The 21317-nt window shown below is 43.2% G+C and overlaps 1 long non-coding RNA gene across 1 annotated transcript; it reads right to left on the reverse strand.

Moving 5' to 3' along the window:
• Positions 1–2767: 2767 nt before the first annotated feature.
• On the reverse strand, positions 2768–20693 carry LOC111767842 (uncharacterized). The gene is made up of 4 exons (XR_011425140.1): positions 20571–20693; positions 11002–11070; positions 8831–10067; positions 2768–7213 (listed from the first exon to the last, which is right to left on the reverse strand). It is a non-coding gene; the product is annotated as an uncharacterized lncRNA (long non-coding RNA).
• Positions 20694–21317: the final 624 nt, after the last annotated feature.

The raw sequence follows: 21317 nt of genomic DNA on the forward strand, positions 1-21317 counted from the left end.
CCATGAACAGTGGTATTGTCAGCAAATCATGTTGCAGCCAATCCCAGTCTTTCCCTGCTGCCTGAGGATCAGCCAAGGGCTATTTTCACCCCTCCACTCCACTTAATTTCTTTCTAGAAACCACAAGAATTGTATGACATGCTTGAACTGACCACGAGTCAATAAATAGCCAGAGGTCATTTTGAGTGTTAGATTTCAGTTCTGCAAAACCTACAAATCAAGTCCAAAAAAAAAAAAAAAAAAAAATACAACAACTTAGAGTCATCAGGGTAAGGGGCTAAAATAATAAATACTAATTTTGACAAGTGGATGGAATGGAATATGATGAAAAAGTAAACCCATGGTCTTAATGGGAAGTCATTGATTAAATATTACAAGGCGGACTCATCGCGCCCAGACAGGTCCCGCCATGACTCCCTCTACACTGATACCTAAGCAATTCTTCATGAGGTTTCCTGAAATCTTTAGGAAATTGTTTCAAAATTTTTTCCAATGTAGGCCTTACATATTTTTTATTTAGTTTATTCCTGGGTCACTTAAAGTTTTATAAATGTCATGTTTTTTTCTCATGACATTTTCACAATTGCTTATTAATGGGGTATAATATCTGGCCAACTTGCTGAATTCTCTTATTAGTTCAAATCATTTTTCAGTTGATTTGTATGGATTTTCTGAATAGACAATTATATTGTCTGCAAGTAAAATCAGTTTTGTCTCTCTTTTTTCAATATTTGTATGTTTTATTTCTTTTTACTGTTTTATTCCATTAGCTAGGATGTTGAATAATAATAGTGTTAGTGTCTTGTGTTTGTTTGTGGTTTCAAACTAATGATTCAACATTGAATATGATGTTTGCATAGGGTTTCCTTTACTAAAATTTCCTGTATTTTTTTTTTTAAAGATTTTATTTTTTTCCTTTTTCTCCCGAAAGCCCCCCGGTGCATAGTTGTATATTCTTCACTGTTGGTCCTTCTAGTTGTGGCATGTGGGACCCTGCCTCAGCGTGGTTTGATGAGCAGTGCCATGTCCGCGCCCAGGATTCGAACCAACAAAACACTGGGCTGCCTGCAGCGGAGCGTGCGAACTTAACCACTCAGCCACGGGGCCAGCCCCAAAATTTCCTGCATTTTTAAACTTATTTTTATTTTTACTTTTTTGAGGAAGATTAGCCCTGAGCTAACTACTGCCAATCCTCCTCTTTTTGCTGAGGAAGACTGGCCCTGAGCTAACATCCATGCCCATCTTCCTCCACTTTATATGTGGGATGCCTACCACAGCATGGCTTTTGCCAAGCAGTGCCATGTCAGCACCTGGAATCCAAACTGGTGATCCCTGGGCCACCAAGAAGCAGAACATGTGAACTTAACCACTGTGCCAGCAGGCCAGCCCCTAAAATTTCCTTTATTTTAATTTCTATTTTGTTAAGTGGTTTTTAAAAATCATAAATGGGTCTTTATTGAACTTACTAAATTTTTTCTAAATCTAGCAAGATGATATGATTTTTCTTTCTTAATTCTTGATCAAATGAATTACATTAATAGATTTCCACATGTTGAAATATCCTGGCATTCCAAGGATAAGCCCAACTTAGTTAAGATGTATTATTCTTTTAGTATACAAATGAATTTAATTTGCTAATGTTTCATTTAGGATTTTTGTATCTTTGTTTGTAAGCGTGAGTGATCTCTGGTTTTCTTTTCCCACGATATCTTTGTTCAGTCTTGCTATGTGGTTATGCAAGCCTCATAGATGAGTTGAAAAGCTGTCAAGTTTGTTTTATGTTCTGAAAGAAGTAATATAGCCCAATTATCTCTTCCTTGGTGATCTGAGTTTTATGACTAACTTTTAAATGTTTCTGTAATTATCTTTCTTTAGTCAATTTTAGAATTTATATTTACCTAGAAAATCACCCATTTTTTAATCCAGATTTTCATATTTATTTAATGAAGTTGAGGATGGTATGTTTTTACATTTTAAATTTCCTAACAGAATACGTGTGCTTTCTTATTTTTAACATTTCATTAATTCCCCCTTTTTTTATAATTGGGGTTGAAAAGCCTTGATCAATTTTTCTTTTTTGCTTTTACTCCATTATCTCCTGCATTTTCACATTTATTAATCTTTCCTCCTACTTTTGCAGGGTTTACCTTATAATTTGTTTAATTCATAAGTTTAGTGTATTTAAAAAACTCTTCCTCATTGTCTAATTAGAACATTTAAAGCTATAAATGTCCTGTGAGTATCATTTTGCATGCATCCCACAAGCTTTTGTTTTAACACTGTGCTCCCATTTTAATTTATTCCCAAGTAGTTTGCAATTTCAGTAAGATTTTCACTTTAACTTAGGAGTTATTTAAAAGTTTGTGTTAACTGCTACAATCAAGCAATAATGAAAAGACAACCCATTATAAAATGGGCAAAAATTTGAACAGACAATTCACAAAAGAAAATATTTGAATGACCAATAAACATGTGAAAAGGTCACATTAGTAGTCATCAGGGAAATGCAAACTACAAGGAGATGCCACTTGACATCCACCAAATGGCTGCCTCTTAAAAGATGTAAAATACCAAATGTTGATGAGAAAGTGGTGCAAAAACTCTCATACATTGCTGATGAAAGTATAAAATGGCACAATCACAGTGGTAGTTTTTGGCAGTTTCTAGCAAAATTAAACATAGCCCTACCGCACAAACCAGAGATTCTATTACTAGGTATGTAATCAAGAGAAATGAATAAACATGTTCAGAAAAGTCCTCGTACAAGAATGTTTATATTTGTTTTATTTGTAATAACCCAAAACCGTAACCAGATTACCAAACAGTAATATATCCATACAAAGAGATACTACTTGGGAAATAAATAAATACATGAGGGATGGACTGCTGCTACACACAGTGAACAACATGGATGCATTTCAACAACCTTCTGCTGAGTGAAAGCAACCAGGCACAGAAGAGTACATGCTGCATGACGCCATTTGCACAGAGCTCAAGAGCAGACAGTGTTGTCTCTGCGTGGGGGAATGACTGGCAAGGGGCCTGAGGAGTCTTTTTGCAGTGATGGAAATGTTCTAGATCTTGATCTGAATGGCAGTTACTGAGAAGTATACATCAAAATTCTTTGAGCTGTACACTGAATACTTGTGCATTTAACTATGTAAATCATACTTGAAAGTAAAAGAACAACAACAAACCCCCAGGTGATTTTTTGCCCCCTTCTGTTGTTAATTTATACTATTATTGCATTTGGCCAATAAATTTATTTAAATACATTCAGCTTCTTAATAGTTAGTGAGTTTTTTTGAATCATAACAGATAGTAAATTTTTATTACTGCTCCAAGAATATTTGAAAGAATATATGATATACAGTTAGAAATGACTTTATTGTTTTACATACAGCATGTAGTTTGTTATTCAAATATACCATTTTTCTGTTTTTTAATGATATTTCTGTTCCTGAGAGAACCTGCTGAAATTGTGGTTTCGTCATTCCTTGTCTCCAGGAAACATTTGCTGAGTTCCCATCCTTTGAGTAAGCACACGCTAAAGGCTGAAAGCAGAGGGTACGGGGCCAGACCACCTGCGTTTGATCCTGCTCTGCTGTCTTGAACGCTGTGTGACACTGAATGTGCTACTTAGCCCCTATGTGCCCCAGTTTCTGTCATTAAAATAGGACCTGCCTCAGGTGTTTGTCATGAGTTTTAAATGAGTACATGTAAAGTCCCAGAATAAGTCCTGTGTAGAGTAAGAACTTAGTAAATGTCAGCTCTTATATGACAGGAACTCTGTGAAGCCCTGGAACCATAATGATGACAGAGGGAACATAAGACATGATCTGAGGCCACGTGGGGCTTTTCTTCTAGTGGAGGGGATCAGACTTTTTGTCAAATAATCACACAAATAAATGTACAGTTACAGCTGGGACAAGTGCACTAAAGGAGAGAACACAGTATCATAACAGCATGTAACAATGGGACATGATCTATTTCAAGAGATTGGAGATTATCCTAAGGAAATAATATTTGGGCTGAGGAGTATCTCGTTATGACTTTCGAGTAGAAAATGATTTCCTAAACAAGTCACAATAAGAATAATCTATAAAATTTGATTGCATTAAAATTTAAAACTTTTATAGTTCAAAAAATATCATAAACAAAATGAAAGTACAAATCAAAGACAAGGAGTAGTTCTAGTTTAGTTTTATTAATCATTGCATACATTGTGCTAGCAACAACGTAATTTAGATTTGACGATTCATTTTACAGGTTTACGGGTTTACCACTTTTTTGTTATGTGTTGATCATTCTCTTAGGTTCCTTTTTCTTCTTACTAGAAACACTCAAGTCCATCTGCTCGGAGAGGGCATTTGGGTGGTAATCTTTCGAGTCCTTGCATGTCAGTGATTTATTTTTGTCCTTCAACTTTCCTGCTAGTTTGGCTCAGCAGAAAAATTGGAGTCCTCTGCAGCCATCCTCTTTCCTGCAGTTGAAAACTAGTGAATTCCCCTAAACCGCTATCTTTTTGGTCTACTGCTGCTTTTCCTTAGATTTCAGCTTAGCAAGTATTTGTGGAGCCCCTACTATTGCCGAGTACCTTTGTAGGGGCTGAGGATATAAAGGCGACGGAGACACAGGCCTGGGCTCAGTGTGCTGCCTTCCCTCCCCTCATGGCACCAATGCCTGGCCAAGGGGCGCCCCTCCCCAAGGGTAACCACTGCCTAGGCTGGTCAACAGTGTGGTGTGGGCTGATATTAAACAAAAAAACAGAAACAACAGCAACAAAATGGAGCTGTGCTGATTCAGTTCTTATTCTTATGCATTTGCGTGGAGAAATGCCCAAAGAATGAAGCTGTAAAAATAATGCCGCCGGCTTTTTGGCCATCTGCCCGCGAAGGGCAGAGCTCGGGGCATCTGGTCCCTCTGATAAGTGCTCTGACCCAGCTCCGACTGACAAACCACATCTTTCTCACTATCACTTTCTAGGCGATGACATTTGGGAGAGGAAAAACTAGCTTCTAGGTAAAGCAATTCCCTGAAGAAAGAAAATAGGGCTGGGGGTGGGGGTATCATTAGTAAATCACCTGCGGGACTTTTCCAAAATGCACATTCTGGGTCCTTATCCCGAGAGAACAAGATCTGACCCCGTGGGGGTGGGCTGGGGGAAAGCAAACACACATGTTTTGAAAAAGTATTTCAGGATATTATCATCTACATTTTATGTGTGACCGCTCTGCCACCTTGGAGTTGACAGCCACTGGTGTTATCGAACCTTGTCATTTTAGAGATGGAGAAACCATGGCCCAGAGAGAAAGGGGATTGACGTGTCTCAGGCCACACAGAGAGTTAATAGAGAACGGAGCCAGGATGAGACTCGAGGACCCTTGATTCCTAGACGGTGCTTCTTCTGACATTATCTATAATTTGCCTTTAATTCTTGCTTTTCTGGCAATCACCATCATCATCATCTTCATCAGACACCCTACTGGTCGCTTTACGTAAAATTCTCCATCAAATTTGCAATAATCCTACAGGGCCGGTATTATCTCCGTTTCTCACTCCCCACCCATGTTCCCAACCATTACATACTATGTACCCTGACGCTCGGGATCTGTCATCAGCAAGTGCTCCTCTATCTTTTGTGTTTTTTGGTAAGATCTCTTCATATCTTGCCTTAATGGAAATTTGGCTGTGCCCTGCAAATACCACCTCCCACGTGGAGGCCATCCCGGCCCCACCTCCATTCTCCTTACATCGGAGGGCTGGACAGTGGGGTAGGTGTCCCATTGGACTTGCAAATCAATTCTCTCCCTTCCTCCTCAAAAGCCCCAGATTCTTTGAAATTCATGCTACATTTTACCACCTGCTACCCATCCTTTTTTCAAATTTTTTTTTCTGCTTTATCTCCCCAAACTCCCCCTGTACACAGTTGTATATCTTAGTTGCAGGTCCTTCTAGCTGTGGGATGTGGGACGCTGCCTCAACGTGGCCTGACGAGCGGTGCCATGTCTGCACCCAGGATCTGAACCCTGGGCTACCGCAGCGGAGTGCGAGAACTTAACCAATCAGCCATGGAGCCAGCCCCACTACCCGTCCTTGATACTGTCATCTGCCAACCTACTCCCCTTCATTCTTTAATGACTTTAGCACCTGGTTTTCCACCCCTTTCCTTTTACCTTTCTTGGTGACTTAACAACCTTGTAGGGTAGTGACCCATTCAACACCTTGCCCTCTGAGTTCCATGACCTACTCACCTCCAGCAATCTTTAATCTCTACTCCACCTCAGCCACACTCCTCTTGTACTTGTGTCTCTAACCCTGTCATTGCCACTCTCTGATATCAACCCATTGATCCTACCGCCTTTATATCTGTATAAGATACAAAATACAAAGATTATATACATATTCTTCCCTTTCTTCCCCTTATATCCTTACTTGCCTCCTTGTTCTGCTTAATTCCATGACTCACCCTTATAATTACTGCTTTGTGAATTCTCTTATTTTTCTTACCTTTCTCTTTCCATCAAAATCATCTGGCAAAAGCCCATTCAAGATTAAATCCATATCCACATATTTTGTGACTATACCTGATACTCAAAGTTGTGGTAGAAAATATAAAGGTGCTGGAGGGTTTACCTCACGCACACACCTGCAAACCCCCAATAGGAAGCCAGCTCACCTGCTAGTTTTATGATCCTTCTCTGGTTGCCCACTTTTTCACTCTGTAAAATGATTGTTTCACATCTTCCCTCCCCTCCTCACACTTTGTACATGGCTATTTTAGCCTCAGATCCCCTAAAATCTGTGCCCAAGATGCAGGCTTACCTGCAAGTAGTTTCTATGGGGCCAGGGACCCAGAGAGAGAGGACCGGAGGAGTGGAAGGAGAAAAGTGGGAAAGGCAAAGAGGCCTGGCCAAGATGGCTGCTGTTATGGGGAACAGAAGATCTCCAACCCACGGGCCTTTGTGAGGAGCCTGATGTGATGCAGCTCAGATTTCTCTGCTCAAGGATTAAAATGGGTGAGCATTTATCCAGAGGCTCTTGTCTTCCATTGGTCAAGGGCGGCCCCTCGCACTGACTCCCCCACGTCTCCAGGCTGTCCCTGGGTGAGTGCCAGTGGATTCTGTGGACATTCTGCACAGCAGCTTCAGGGGCAGACACTGTCACACGGCTGCCAAGCAGAGCTGTTTTGAAGCCTGAGCAGAACCCGTGCCTGCAACAGTCAGTAGCATAGGGAATGAGGCTGAGAGGATTTTGAGTGAGGCACAAGGGATACCCCTGGCCCCTCTCATGTCTGTCATGGACCCTCTAAGTCCAGTCTGGTCTTTATTCAAGGCCACAACATCTGCCAGGACTTAATGCAAAAGAGTGAGTGGCCCAGCTGATCTCAAGGTCATGATTGATATTCATCATCTATTTCTACCACCCATTCGCCATTGCCCTCATTCCCAGCCAGCACTTGGCTGGTATAAGCTGCTTGCTTTGTGCAGTGACAAAGACCTTTATCCCCAAGAGGTCTGATCCTTATATGCCTTTCTCTTATCAGGTCATGGGTGCTGAATTTACCATAGTTATTGGCCAAGAAAGCACTAAAAGTCACTCCTGTAGATCCCCTGGCCTCAGATGCAGGCCTCCCTGCCCTCCTTGGCTGGCAGCAGCAACGCAGCCCTCATGGCCGTGGAGGCCTAGTGGAGCACAAGGAGTCAGGGGGCATTAGCCCTGGGTAGAAGGTCAGAGGTAAGAAGGCGAGAAGCCAAGAAGGTAAGCTATCCCAAAACATTTACACAGGAGTGGGAGGGGATGCCAAAGACCTTCATTAACTTCCTCAAATAGGGCATATCTTTTCTTGAGGACCTACTGTGTGCCAGGTAGTATAGGTGACTTGTTTTCATGTGAGAGTGGCATTGTGATCCCTGTTGTCATTAGGAGAAACTGAAGTTGAAAGCAGGGAACTAACTTGCCGAGCCAGAGCTCACACCTAGGTCTGACCCCAGATCCCATCCTGCCCAATGCCTCTGCCCCCGGGAGGTGAGGTCTGTGCGGTGACACGTGAGAACACCCCTCCAAGGCCCAGAGAGCTCAACCTGATTATACACGTGCATAAAACACATAAAGAATTTTGGACTGAGCCATGGCCAGCCACACAGCATGCTCCCTGAGACCTCTCTCCCCCATCCTTCCTCACTCTGGCTTCTTTGCTCACTGTTCTTTTGGGAGTGAGATGTCTCGGGCAGGCCAATAAGTGTGATTGCTTCAAATCTACCCAGTGAGTGCTCTTTCTCCTTCTTCAAGTCACTCTCCCCATGAGCTGCCCTGTCCACAGCACCCAAGTGGGTCACCCTTAGCAGGGTTGCATGAAGTCCATGGGGGGCAGCCAGTGGGTGCTGTGGCTGCCTCCTTCGGCAAGGAAACCTTGGTCTGTGCCGGGAGCAGCGACACCACAGCTGTAATGACAGTGTGTGGGCAGCGGGCAGGGAGGGGTGTGGGCAGGACCCAAATTAGAGACTCTGCTCTCTTCAAGGAGAGGCAGGGATGGTAGCCAAGCCCCGGAGCATGCGGGGCCCACTTGAAAGCACCGAGCGGCTGGAGGGTATCTATCCGATGGAGGAGCCCTAAAGCTGGAGATGTTTAGAGAAGACAGCAGCACGCTGCCAGGGCAAGCCGTCAGGGCTGACTGTGGCCAATTCCTCAGAGCTGGTCAGAAACAGACTATGTGGATTTCAAGACCACCCAGCAAGGAAAGCCGTGGCTGGGCCGGGAGCAGCCTGGAGCAGGCCTGGTGACTCTAGTTCCCGTGTCCTCTCTCCCACCCGTGATGGTCCCCACTTACCTTGCTTGTGGGAGTTCCTCCATGTGTCCTCCTCGACCTAGCCTCCCCTCCTCATGTCTCATTCTTGTACTGTTTGCTGGCTGCCATGTCATTGTCCTTCCAGATGGCAGCCAGAACAATCCCTGGGCAGCCCCGGCAGCCCTGAGGTAGTCAGAGTAAGGGCCAGTGTCCAGTGTGTGTCTTCTCCAGCCAGGTGTGGGGCCAGGAGCTTTCCGGCCTTACAACAGGCAGGCAAGCACAGCCCAGATCTGCAGGCTGCAGGCCCGAATCCCTGCCTGGAGTCTTGACTCTGACACTCTGACACTTCCTGGCTGTAAGATCATGGACAAGTCATTTGCCTTCTCCCTGCCTCAGTTTCCTTCTCCATCAAACAGGGATTCTGAGGGTGATGACAATACTATCTTCCTCTTAGGGTTTTGTGGAATGAATGAAGTAACTTGTGGAGTCCTTAGAGGCGGCAGAGCTGATGTGTGTCTTGAATCGTTTCATTTACTCTTCAGAATAATGTGACTTGTCACATTTTACAGATGGGGAAACTGAGGCTCCAAAATGAATAGGCACTTGATGACAAAGAGTAGGAGCTGCAATTTCAAGCCCAAACTTTGTGACTCTAAGGCCCGTGAGAGTTTTGGTCTCTCAAGTCAGAGGTGTAGAGAGGCAGGCAGCGAGCACCCCTGCCACAGCTGGGCTGGTCCTGGGCCGCGGCCAGAAATGGGGATTCCAAGCAATGCCACTTCACTTTGACTTCTGCTCGGCATCCTGGAAGCAGACCAGGGTCTGGAGCCAAAATTCCCGCTGCAGAATGAGAGACCCGACTCCACACTGGATGAGTGCAAGAGAGACACAGGTGATCTCTCGCAGCCCTGTCCTTCTCCTCTCCCCTCAAGCAGGGCCTCGTGACTGGCCACCTGCTGAGAAGCCTTGGCCCCTGTGAAAGGAAGCTGGACCACTGTGGGCTTACGCTGAAGCAGAAGTTACAATCTAGTTTCAGAATGTCACCAAGGTCCTTCCCGTGGCCTTCTCGAGGCTCTATTTCTGGACAGAAACCACGTGGAGGGAAGGAGGTTGTGACGTTCCGGCACTGTGCAGAGGCTCTGACTTACCATGTTCTCCAAACTCCCCCAGTTCTTGTCTTTCTCCTCAGTTTCCTTCTTGTAGCCCTGTGCCAAGCATTCAATTAACCACCCTGTTTCTGCCCCCTTCTCAGCCAAATGGGTACCAGATGTAGCGTGTAGACCTTGGACAAAGTGGGAAAGAAAAACTTTACTCAGACAAATCAGCAGAGAAAACGTAATTAGGCAAAGCAAACAGAGCCGAAGAGGCAGTAGGCAAGCCCAGTGTCCAGGAGCCCACCTGCAACACATTTCCAGGAGCGCCTCGAAAACCAACCCCTTTTAATGGGGGCCATATGGAAGCCCTCGCCCAGCAAAGCGGGTCTGTGAGCATAGCGAACCCAGACAGCCGCCATGCCAGGGCTCGGGAAGTGGGAAGACGTGTTTGCTTGTAATCCACCCTCGAGTCTCCAGGAAGGATGTAGGACCTGTGGCTGCTGTAAAAACAGGAGAGCTCGGGGCCAAGAAGCAACCAGAAACTGGCGCAGCTCCTTCCTTATCTTGCAATCTAGACCTCCCGCCAGAGCCGGAGTTGTAATCACTGGAAGAGGGAGGAGTAAAGGCCAGGGCTGCAATAACTCTTTCTTTGGGAGGCCTGCTGAAATCACTGAGCTAGGACAGCAGCTGCTTCCCTGGTGGGGGAAGGGGAGGCTCCCTGACCACCTGCTTGGAGCATCAAGCAGGCCTGGAGGAGCTGCTGGCAAGAGCAAACACCCAGAGCCCTAGGCAGCGTGAGCCTGCCACTCCCTGGGAGTGCGGCTGAGATGCAGGCTTGTTCGCCTTCCACCAACATCACAGATACTAAAGTGAGATGTGAAGAGCGGCCTCTTACCTCACAGAGCAGTGCAGTGCCAGGAGGCAGTACTGGGAGCGCAGCCTTTGGGATGGGACAGATGTAACTTCAAATCTCAATTTCACCTCCTACTAGAAGCTGTGCAACCTTGAGCAAGTTACTGAACCTCCCTGGGCTTGTTTTCTCATTTGTAACCTGGAGACGTAGGCCTAAAGTTGCTAGGAAGATTAAGGGGGATGTGTGTATATATGGTGCTGAACACATACCTGGCACACAGTTGGCACTCAATAAATGGCAGTAGCTTTGTGCTGAGCTTGTTAGAAGGACCTAAACACCTATAGAAATAAGGAAATGGGAGAGAGAGGAGTGAATATGAAAAACAAATCTGTAGCTGAGAAGTGTGAGGAGATGAAAGAACTACGGTTGAAAAAAACACAGCAAAGTGTTGACAGAACTATGTCATCCACGCCCTCCGATAAAAAGAGAAACAGCGCTCTGCTAGCTTATTCGCGGGGGAAATGTTCTATTTTCAAAAGCAACCCAGCCCAAAGTCGACATCAACTGTGCTGCAGCTACAGGGAGGAGATGATCACCGGCTCTATTTCTTTTCCTTTTTCAAAGCCTCACGGGCTTCCTGAGCCGGCTTCCCACCCCTTTCCCGAGCCTTTCACCCATGAGGCTGCCCTCCCCCTGCCCATCCACCGTCCTTTCGTTACAGAGAGATGCCAGACCAAAGTGGTGGATTCCACCTGGAAAGGAAGGTGTTCTGGAGTCCGACAGGAGGCTCAGTTTTACGGCTCAGTCCCACAATCTGGGACTGCCAGCCCAGAGGTCTGGCTGACCTACATGGTTGGGTCAGAGGTCACAACTTCTGTCCACAGGTCTGACATCCCCACCTCTCTAGAGTGTGGCTGCCATCCTCCGTGAGCCCTTCCTCAGAGCTGACCAGAGCTGTGGATCTCAACTACTCACAGGGAGAGCGTTAGCGGGGAGCCACGTGGCTGAAACCTGGCACAAGGGCAGGTGCTAGCTCTCCATTAGGCTTGTATTTTGGAATTGAACAGTGTAATAGGGAACCTCAAGCTGGAAAATTTAGCTTTATTTTCTTTAAACATAAAATCCAACTCTGAGCTGCCAATCCAAGCGTCTAGTGGGAGATTCAATCCAGTCGCTGTGAGGGCCCCTCCCTTCCCAGGCTGCTCTGGAAACCGAGGGGGCTTATCTTAGAAGAAGGGGAGGGAGTTTGCGTGCTCCGCTCCAGCAGCCCAGGGTTTCGCAGGTTTGGATCCTGGGGGTAACATGGCACCACTCATCAAGCCATGCTGGGGGGGCAGGGGGGGCATCCCACATAGCACAACCAGAAGGACACACAACTAAAAAATATTCAACTATGTACCGGGGGGACTTTGGGGAGAAAAGGGACAAAGAAAATCTTAAAAAAAAAGAAAGAAGATGTGGAAAGAGCCTCCAACTGCCTGCAGTGGGGAGTGGGGAGGGAGAGCCTTGGGCTCAGCCTGCCTCAGTGTACCACGCAGCCACACCCTCTGAATTTCATCTCTTTGGGAGGTGGCCGCCAGACGGTGCTGAGGACTCACTCTCCACCCCCATAGCTCCAACATCCTTCAGTCAAGAGAAGAATCTCTCCCTCTCCTCACTCATTGCCTGGTCAGGCTCTATAGTGGGTTGAATGTTGTCCCCCTAGAAGATATGTCCACCTGGAACCTAAGAATGTGACCTTATTTGGAATAAGGGTCTTTGCAGATGTAATGAAGGATCTCAAAGTGAGATCATCATGGATAAGGGGAGCCCCTAACTTCAATGATGAGTGTCCTTGCAGGAGACAGAAAACCCAGAGGCACAAAGAAGGCGGCCATGTGAAGGCAGAGCCACGGGCCACCAAGGACAGCCAGCAGGAGCAAAGAGAGGGGCATGGAAGGGATTCAGGCCCTGACTCCCTGCTAACGAGGGGGTCGAGGACATAAATAAAAGGGAACACACGCAAACTAAACTCTCAATAAATTATCCTGTCTCACAGAACCTCACCGGGAATGAAGACCTGCGGTCAGCGGGCTGTGGAAGCACACAGAGCTCGCGGCATGGAGCACCTGGGCTGAGTCTTGGGCTTCCAAAGGAATATTAAAGAGGGAGTTTGCCGGTCTGATCTAGTGACATGGTTGATGCTTCATCGTTCTCCCAGGAGGTCGAAGGCAGAGAGCCAGGCAAATCCACCTGGTTCTGAATTTGCTCATAATGCTCATAATACCTTGCTATGAGGAAGCTGGATCTGTCTGGAGCCAGTGGCCTCGGTGGGAGCTTTTGATCCACGTAGTTAGAGTAGATTGAGATGTATGAATAAAGGAGACCACATATAGCTAAGCCCTGCCCTCCTCCCTTTTGACACAGTCTCTGAGTATTTACGCCTAGGACTGACAATGCAAATAAAATTCAAAGTTCTCCCTCCCTCTCGCCCTCTCCTTGTCTGTCTCTCCAATCCTCGCTTTGCTCCTATACTCCCTTTTTCCTGAAATCTCTTTCCCATTCAGCAACAGATCTTCTGAATGTATGGCTTCATGTCTCTTATGCATCTGCATGGTGCTACGGTGGTCCCAGGGCAAAGGAATGAAGGGGCTGGTTAAGGGAGTTGCACAAAGGACACTGGGAGATGAGTCAATGCCAACTGGCAGCCAGGGACCAGTCCCTGAATGACAGAAAGGCAGCAGGGAGTCCAGCCTTTGTCTTCTGTGTTGTAGGACATCACTGGTATCACTCTGAATGGCATGTGAGTGGGGACCCTCCTCCACCACAAGGGCTTGGCGGGGTGGAGAGAGCACAAGCTTATGTCTCTAGTACCTGCCCCATGGCCTGGCAAATAGGGGGTGCTCAGTAAATGCTTGTGAGGTTGAACTCCTCTAGCCTGCTGTGGACCTGACTGTGAACCAGACAGTTCCACGAAAAGAGACATCACAGGTAGACATTTTCAACTCTCTTCATGGGGCTTCAAACCCAGAGTGATAGCACTGTGAACAGGAAGGTATAGAGAGACAGGGGATTGATAAAAAGCAAGAAGCGAAGAAGAGATCTCAACTACTCGAGTGTTCACTTGTTGAGATAAGGAAAAATACTTGAAAACCCTATATGAACAGGGAAACACTTGAAAGCTTTATAAAAACCAAAAGAAATAGTCATGCTTCAGACAATGCGCTTTCAATTTTTTCTAGGCATAAAAAAAGAGAAAAGGGTGAACACAAATTTTGGAATTTCCAATAGAATTACTTATCAATCTAGCCTATCCCAGCCTTTCCAATCCAGCTGCTAACAACAAAGAACTACTGCCTGCCACTTCAGTGCCACTCAGGATGCTACCCACTGGGCACCCAGCGTGGCAGTATATTGGACCCTCCCATCCCCCTGGTGAGTGGAGTCTGCTCTGCTCCTTGCTCCTGCGCCAGGAAAAGCTGAGACCCCGGGCATGAAGCACAGCCTCCCTTCCTGACGCCAGGCACACAGCTAGTTCCCCACTGGCCCTCCAGTTTGGTTTCTAATCTGGACTTTAATTCTCTGCTGAACACAAGTTAGCTGGGCTTCCCACCTCCTACAGAGAGTCACCTCCCCTAGGACCTGTGTTGGACAGCATGTATTTGAGCAGCATGTGTTACAAGGAAATTCTCCCCAGCTAAAAGTGTTTGGAAGGTGGAATGTCTTTGTTCTGGGAAGCTACAAAATGACAGCATCCTAACTTGGCAGGGGGAGGCACGGGCAGGCAATGAGGGAAGAAACACGTAAGTTACCAAACCAAGATATGAATAGCATGTCTCAGCAATAAACTCTACAAGACAAGTCCCCATCCAATCCCCAACATGCGCAATATGCCAGCACAGTGAGGGGCTGCCACCAAGGGAACGTGGGGCTCGAAGGAAATTTATCTCACATTTACTCCCAACTAGTGCAACACTTTCTAAACATACCTAACTCTTTCTAACAACTATAGCATGAACTACTGCTAATTTTAATCTCTAAGAATTAAGTGCACATGGATATCTAGCAAGATTTTAGTAACTAATAATTCATAGCTACAAATAAATGCTTTCTGACTAACATAAACTATTCTTCTTAACTTATTTATGTTTTTCCACATATCATTTCAGAAAACTTTACATTTTAAAACCCAAGTCTCTAGTTTCTCTGTAACTATCCAAAGATAACTTGTAGCTTCAGTATCGAGAGTTCTGGATAACAGCCAAAGGCTCCTTTAGCCTGTTTTTTCTGCCTCCGTGAAATGCAGGTGGCAAAAAACAACACCACAACCAGACATGGGCCTCTAACCAACTCCAGTCAGTTGTTTGATCGCCTTGCCCTTTCCTGATCGGCGAGTCCACCTGCCTCCATGCCCGGCTTCTGATCTGCTTATGCAGCTTGGTTTTCCCAGCCTAATCTTACCCTCAGATGCATCCTCTTGCTTGCCCTGCTTCTTCCCTTTATATTTGGAAGAACAATTAGGACTTGAACTGGCTTAGGCAAAAAGGTAAATCTTTTGGAAGAGAAGGGAAAGGAAGGGAGGGAGCTGACCCTTAGAGCTAATGGAACAAAGGAATTGAATACTTCCAAGTTTTTTCTTCTCCGTTCCCTCTCAGATCCTCTCCGGTGTCCAGCTCATTTTCTAAGATCAGCTTCCTTCATGTAATTGGAAATTGGCCATCAGCCACTCTCACAACTCACATCTTTTCATCAGAGAGGGATTAATCTTTCTATAGCATTAGTTAAAAAAAATTCCTAGGGAAGGATTCTGACTGGCCTGGCTTAGTGCTATGGTCTGCATATTTGTGTCCCTCCCAAATTCATATGTTGGAATCCTAACCCTTAAAGGCGATGGTGTTAGTAGATAAGAGGTTTGAGAGATGCTTAAGTCATGAGGGAGGAACCCTCATGAATGAGATTAATGCCCTTATAAAAGAGGCTCCACTAGCCACTTCCACCATGCGAGGATACAACAAGAAGTCCGTGACCCAGAAGAGGGCCCTCGCCTGACCATGCTGGCACCCTGATCTCAGACTTCCAGCCTCCAGAACTGTTGGAAAGAAATTTCTATTGTTTATAAGCTACCCAATCTGTGGTATTTGCTATAGCAGTCCAAGGAACTAAGACACTCACCTTATATGCCCATGTCCATGACTATTCAGTGTTAAGACTGACAGCACCAGTAAAAGGAAGATGGAGTGGAGAATAAGTTCTCCCAAAGAAAGGGGGAGGGGAGTGTTATTCCAAGATGAAAATAAGGGTGATAACGGGCAAAAGAAAAAAAATTGATGTCGACTATACTTCCCTTGACCACAATCTGGCATCTCTCTCTCAGCAGACTGCTTAAGACTGCTGTGGCTCAAAGCGTCCCTCAGATGACTTTCCGGTGCCCATTCTTCCCATACTATAGGTAACTTCCCACCATATAGTCCCAGAGTTCAAGGGAGGGATGTTTTTAAATCTCCAGCTGTTCATGTGTACACACACATGCACAGGTGCATACACACATGCACAGTTGCATTTTAATTTTGTATTGTAAAAACCACACAAGATATTATCATTGTTTATACAAACAAAGTTCATTTAAGTTTACCTACATATTTTCTACTTTATTTATTCTTTCCTACATCTTAGACTTTCCATCTGGGATCACTATCTTTCTGCCTAAAGTACATCCTTCAGAATTCTCTTTGGTTTGAGTCTGCCACCAGCAAAACCTCTCCATTTTTTGTTTCGGTTCTAGATTTTAGGTTGGTTGGGTTTGTTCTTTATTCTTGAAGAATATCTTAGTTTGGTATAGAATTCTAGGTTGGTAGATTTTTGTTATTTCAACACATTGACTTCATGATGCTGCTGCTTACTAGCTTCCACGTGGATGTTGAGAAGTCAGCTGTCAGTCTAATTGTTGTTCCTTTGACAATAATCTCTTTTTTCTCTGCCTGTTTTTAAGATTTTCTCTTTGGTTTGGTTTTATATAGTTTCATTATGATGGAGTAGATTTGTTTTTCTTTATGCTGTTTGGCATATGATGGGTTCCTTGAATCTGTGTGTTTAGTTCTGGAAAATAATTAGCAATTATCTTTTTAAAATTGTCTCTATTCCATTCTTTCCTTCCTTTCCTTCTGAGACTCATATTAAACTTATTTCAGGTCTTCCTACTCTATCACTTGTGTCTCTCATCCTCTCTTCTGTATTTTTCTTTTCTTTAATTAATTAATTTATCTACTGGTCTTTCTATTCTGTAGTTTAGATAATTTCTTTTGATCTATTTTCTAATTTACTAATTCTCTTTTGAGTTAGTTCCAATGTGTTAACTCAATTTTTATGAAAATAGACCATTATCTTATACCATACACAAAAATTAACTCAAAAATGGATTAAAGACTTGAATGTAAGACCTGAAACCATAAAACTCCTAGAAGAAAATATAGGCAGTACACTTGTTGACCCATTTTATTGAGAGTTTTATCATAAATGGATGTTGGATCTTATCAAATGCTTTCTCTGCAACTATTGAGATGATCATGTGATTCTTAGTCCTCATTTTGTTAATGTGGTGTATCATATTGATTGATTTGTGGATGTTGAACCATCCCTGCATCCCTGGAATAATTCCCACTTGATCATGGTGTATGATCTTTTCAATGTATTGTTGTATGCAGTGTGCTAATATTTTGTGGAAAATTTTTGCCTTTATGTTTATCAGTGATATTGGCCTATAATTTTCCTTTTTGCGTTGTCCTTGTCTGGTTTCGGTATCAGGGTAATGTTGGCCTCATAGAATGAGTTAGTCAGTGTCCTGTCTTCTTCAATATTTCAGAATAATTTGAGAAGGATAGGTATTAAATCTTCTTTGAATGCTTGTTAGAATTCACCAGAGGAGCCGTCTGGTCCTGGATTTTTTGTTTTTTTGTGAGGTTTTTGATTACTGTTTCAATCTCTTTACTTTCTGATTGGTCTATTCAGATTCTCTATTTCTTCTTGATTCAGTTTCGGAAGGTTGTATGATTCTAGGAATTTATCCATTTCTTCTAGGTTATCCAATTTGTTGGCATATAGCTTCTCATAGTATTCTCTTATAATCCTTTGTATTTCTGTGGTATCCATTGTAATTTGTCCTCTTTCACTTCTAATTTTATTTATTTGAGTCTTCTCTCTTTTTTTCTTAGTGAGTCTGGCAAAGGGTTTTTCAAAATTGTTGATATTCTCAAAGAACCATCTCTTAGCTTCATTGATCCTTTCTACTGTTATTTTAGTCTCTATTTCATTTTTCTGCTCTGATTTTTATTATTTCCCTCCTTCTACTGACTTTGGGCTTTGTTTGTTTTTCTCTTTCTAGTTCTTTTAGGTGTAGTTTAAGATTACTTATTTGAGATTTTTCTTATTTGTTGAGGTAGGTCTGTAGTGCTATAAATTTCCCTCTTAGTATCCCTTTTGCTGCATCTCATAAGCGTAGGTATGCTGTGTTTTCATTTTCTTTTCTCTCCACATATTTTTTTATTTCTCCTTTGATTTATTCATTGATCCAATACCTGTTTGGTAGCATGTTGTTTAGTCTCCACATATTTTTGACTTTCCCAGCTTTTTACTTGTAGTTGATTTCTAGTTTCATAGCATTGGGAACAGAAAAGATGCTTGATATGATTTCAATCTTCTTAAATTTATTGAGACTTGCCTTGTTTCACAACATACAGTCTATCTTTGAGAATGTTCCATGTGCCCTTGAGAAGAATGTGTATTCTGCTGTTTTTTTGGATAGAATGTTCTACATATATCTATTAAGTCCATCTGGTCTAGTGTTTCCTTGTTGACTTTCTGTCTGGATGATCTATCCATTGACGTAAGTGGGGTGTTGAGGTCCCCTACTATTATTGTGTTGCTGTCAGTCTCTCCCTTTAGGTCTGTTAATAGCTGCTTTATATACTTTGGTGCTCCTGTATTAGGTACATATATACTGATCAGTGTTATGTCTTCTTGGTGGAATGTCCTCTTATCATTATGTAATACCCATCTTTGTCGCTCATTATATTTTTTATCTTGAAGTATGCTTTGTCTGATATAAGAATGGCTACACCCGCTTTCTTTTGCTTGCCATTTTTTTTTTTTGGAGTATCATCTTCCATCCCTTCACTCTGAGCCTATGTTTGTCTTTAGAGCTGAGATGTGTTTCTTGGAGGCAGCATATTGTTGGGTCTTGTTTCTTAATCCATCCAGCCACTCTGTGTCTTTTGATTCGAGAATTCAATCCATTTACATTTAGAGTGATTACTAATATATCAGGGCCTAATACTGCCATTTTATCTCTTGTCTTCTTGTTGTTCTATATTTCCATGGTTTCTTTTCCCTTGTATTTCTGACTGCCATTTCAGTTTGGTGGTTTTCTGTGATGGTTTTCCCAATTTTCTCTTTATTTATGATTTTTTGACTCTGCTATGATTTTTTGTATTGTGGTTACTGTGAGGTTTGTATAAAAGATCTCATAGATGAGATAGTCCATTTTCTGATAGCCTGTAATCTCAATTAGCCTAAGCAGGTTCCATCCCTTTCCTCTTCCCCTTCTATGTTTTTGTTGTTACAATTTATGCTTTTTTGTATTGTGAGCTTGTGACAAAAGTAAAGGGGCTATAGTTATTTATGATGCTTTCTTTCCCTTATCTTTTATGTTACAATTAAGTTTTTGCAAACTTATTCTGATAGAGAGCTGCAATTTTCTGATTTTGTCTGCCTATTTATTTCCTTGCTCAAGCCTTTGTAGACCTTTGTCTTTTTGTTTCAGGTAGATAGGAAGTTTCCCTTCATCATTTCTTGGAAGGCAGAGCTAGATGGTGATGAACTCCCTCTGCTTTTTTTAATCTGGAAAAGCTTTTATTTCTCCATCATATCTGAAGGATAATTTTGTTGGATAGAGTATTCTTGGCTGATCATTTTTGTTTTTCAGTATTTTGAATATATCATTCCATTCTCTCCCAGCCTGTAAGGTTTCTGCTGTGAAGTCCACTGAAAGTCTGATGGGGGTTCCTTTGTAGGTTATTTTCTTCTCTCTTGCTGCCCTTGATATTTTTTCTTTGTCATTGACTTTTGACAATTTTAATATTATATGCCTTGGAGAAGGTCTGTTTGCAATGATCTAATTAGGAGTCCTATTGGCTTCGTGTACTTGTATGTCCACTTCTTTCCCCAGATTTGGGAAGTTCTCAGCTATTATTTCTTTGAACAAGCTCTCTGCTCCTTTCTCCCTCTGGGATACCAGAGGGACTTTTCTAGAGCCTCTGCTGCTGGTGGAGCTGGTGTCAGGGTTGCTGCCACCAGGGGCAAGGTCGCTAGTTCTGCTGTAGTTCCTGTTGCTTTTGGTAGCACATTCCACCCTCAGACATATACTACATGGATCTCCCAGGTATCCTTTGAGCTGTGTAGGAAATCCTCTGTTGGTTAATGGATGTCCATTTAGTTGTAATTTAGAGGGGAGAGACAAAGGGAACAACTCACCCTGCCATGATGCTGACATCACTCCTCTTGAATTCTTAATTTTAATTGTATCATTTTAGTTCTAGGTATACTATTTGGTTCTTTTAAATATCTGATGTATCACTTTTTATAGTTTCCTGAAGATCGAATTGACTTTAATACTAAAATTAGGAGCTTTATATCTATTTTGATTATTATAATCTTTTAAATCTGTTTATGTAATGTCTTTGTGCTGGTTCTTGCTCAGGTGTCTTACTTACTTGTAAGTTTGGTTATTTTTGAATGCAAACTGGTCACTGTTTTTGAAAATAAAGTGTTTTTAGAAATAATTTGAAGCTTACTAAGATGAAGTTACCTTCCTCCAGAGAAGATTTTCGTTTGCTCTTGCTTATCACCGTTCTGGGACCACCTTAATCCAAGTTCAGGACTTGCAGTTTTTTTGGACCACCTAGGTGATGTTAACCTGGGCTGCCAGTCTGAGGAGAAAAGAAAGGAAGGAAGGAAGGAGGGAAGGAAGGAAGGAGGTGGGGAGGGAAGGAAGGGAGGGAGGAACAAAGAAAGAAAGGAAGAAGGGAAGAAAGAAAGGAAGGAAGGAAGAAAAGGAAATTGCATAAAGACTGAGTTACTTTCAGTTCACCCTTACTCTGAAGATGAAGCCAATCAGGATGCCAGCTTAACAGGTATATGGATGAATAAGTACCTGCAAAGGAATGAGAACTGCCAACTCTTGGCTTTAACTGTTTCCTTTGCCGCACAACGACATCAAAACTACAGCTCAGTTCGCAGCTGTTTCTTATATGTCAGCACGTGCCCTCAGCCTAAAAGTTGTTTTGAGTGAGTAACTTACCTCTTCCTAGATATTGTAGGCAATTCCTCCCTATCTAGTTCATTCCTTAGTGCTTTAAAATTGTAGTTTTGATAGTTCCCCCAGAATTTTAGTTTTCCTCCCTAGAAAATCCGATCTAAATTTCCCAGCTTGCCATTTCAGAAATTATTACATGTTAATAAAAAATATCAAACCAGAAAATAAGAAAGAAAAAAGAAAAGAAAAATAATCTGAAATGCCACTATCAGAGATATCCAGGATTAAAATTATAGTAAA

The sequence above is a fragment of the Equus caballus genome, chromosome 14 (genome assembly GCF_041296265.1).
Source record: "Equus caballus isolate H_3958 breed thoroughbred chromosome 14, TB-T2T, whole genome shotgun sequence".
NCBI classification, from domain to species: Eukaryota; Metazoa; Chordata; class Mammalia; order Perissodactyla; family Equidae; genus Equus; species Equus caballus.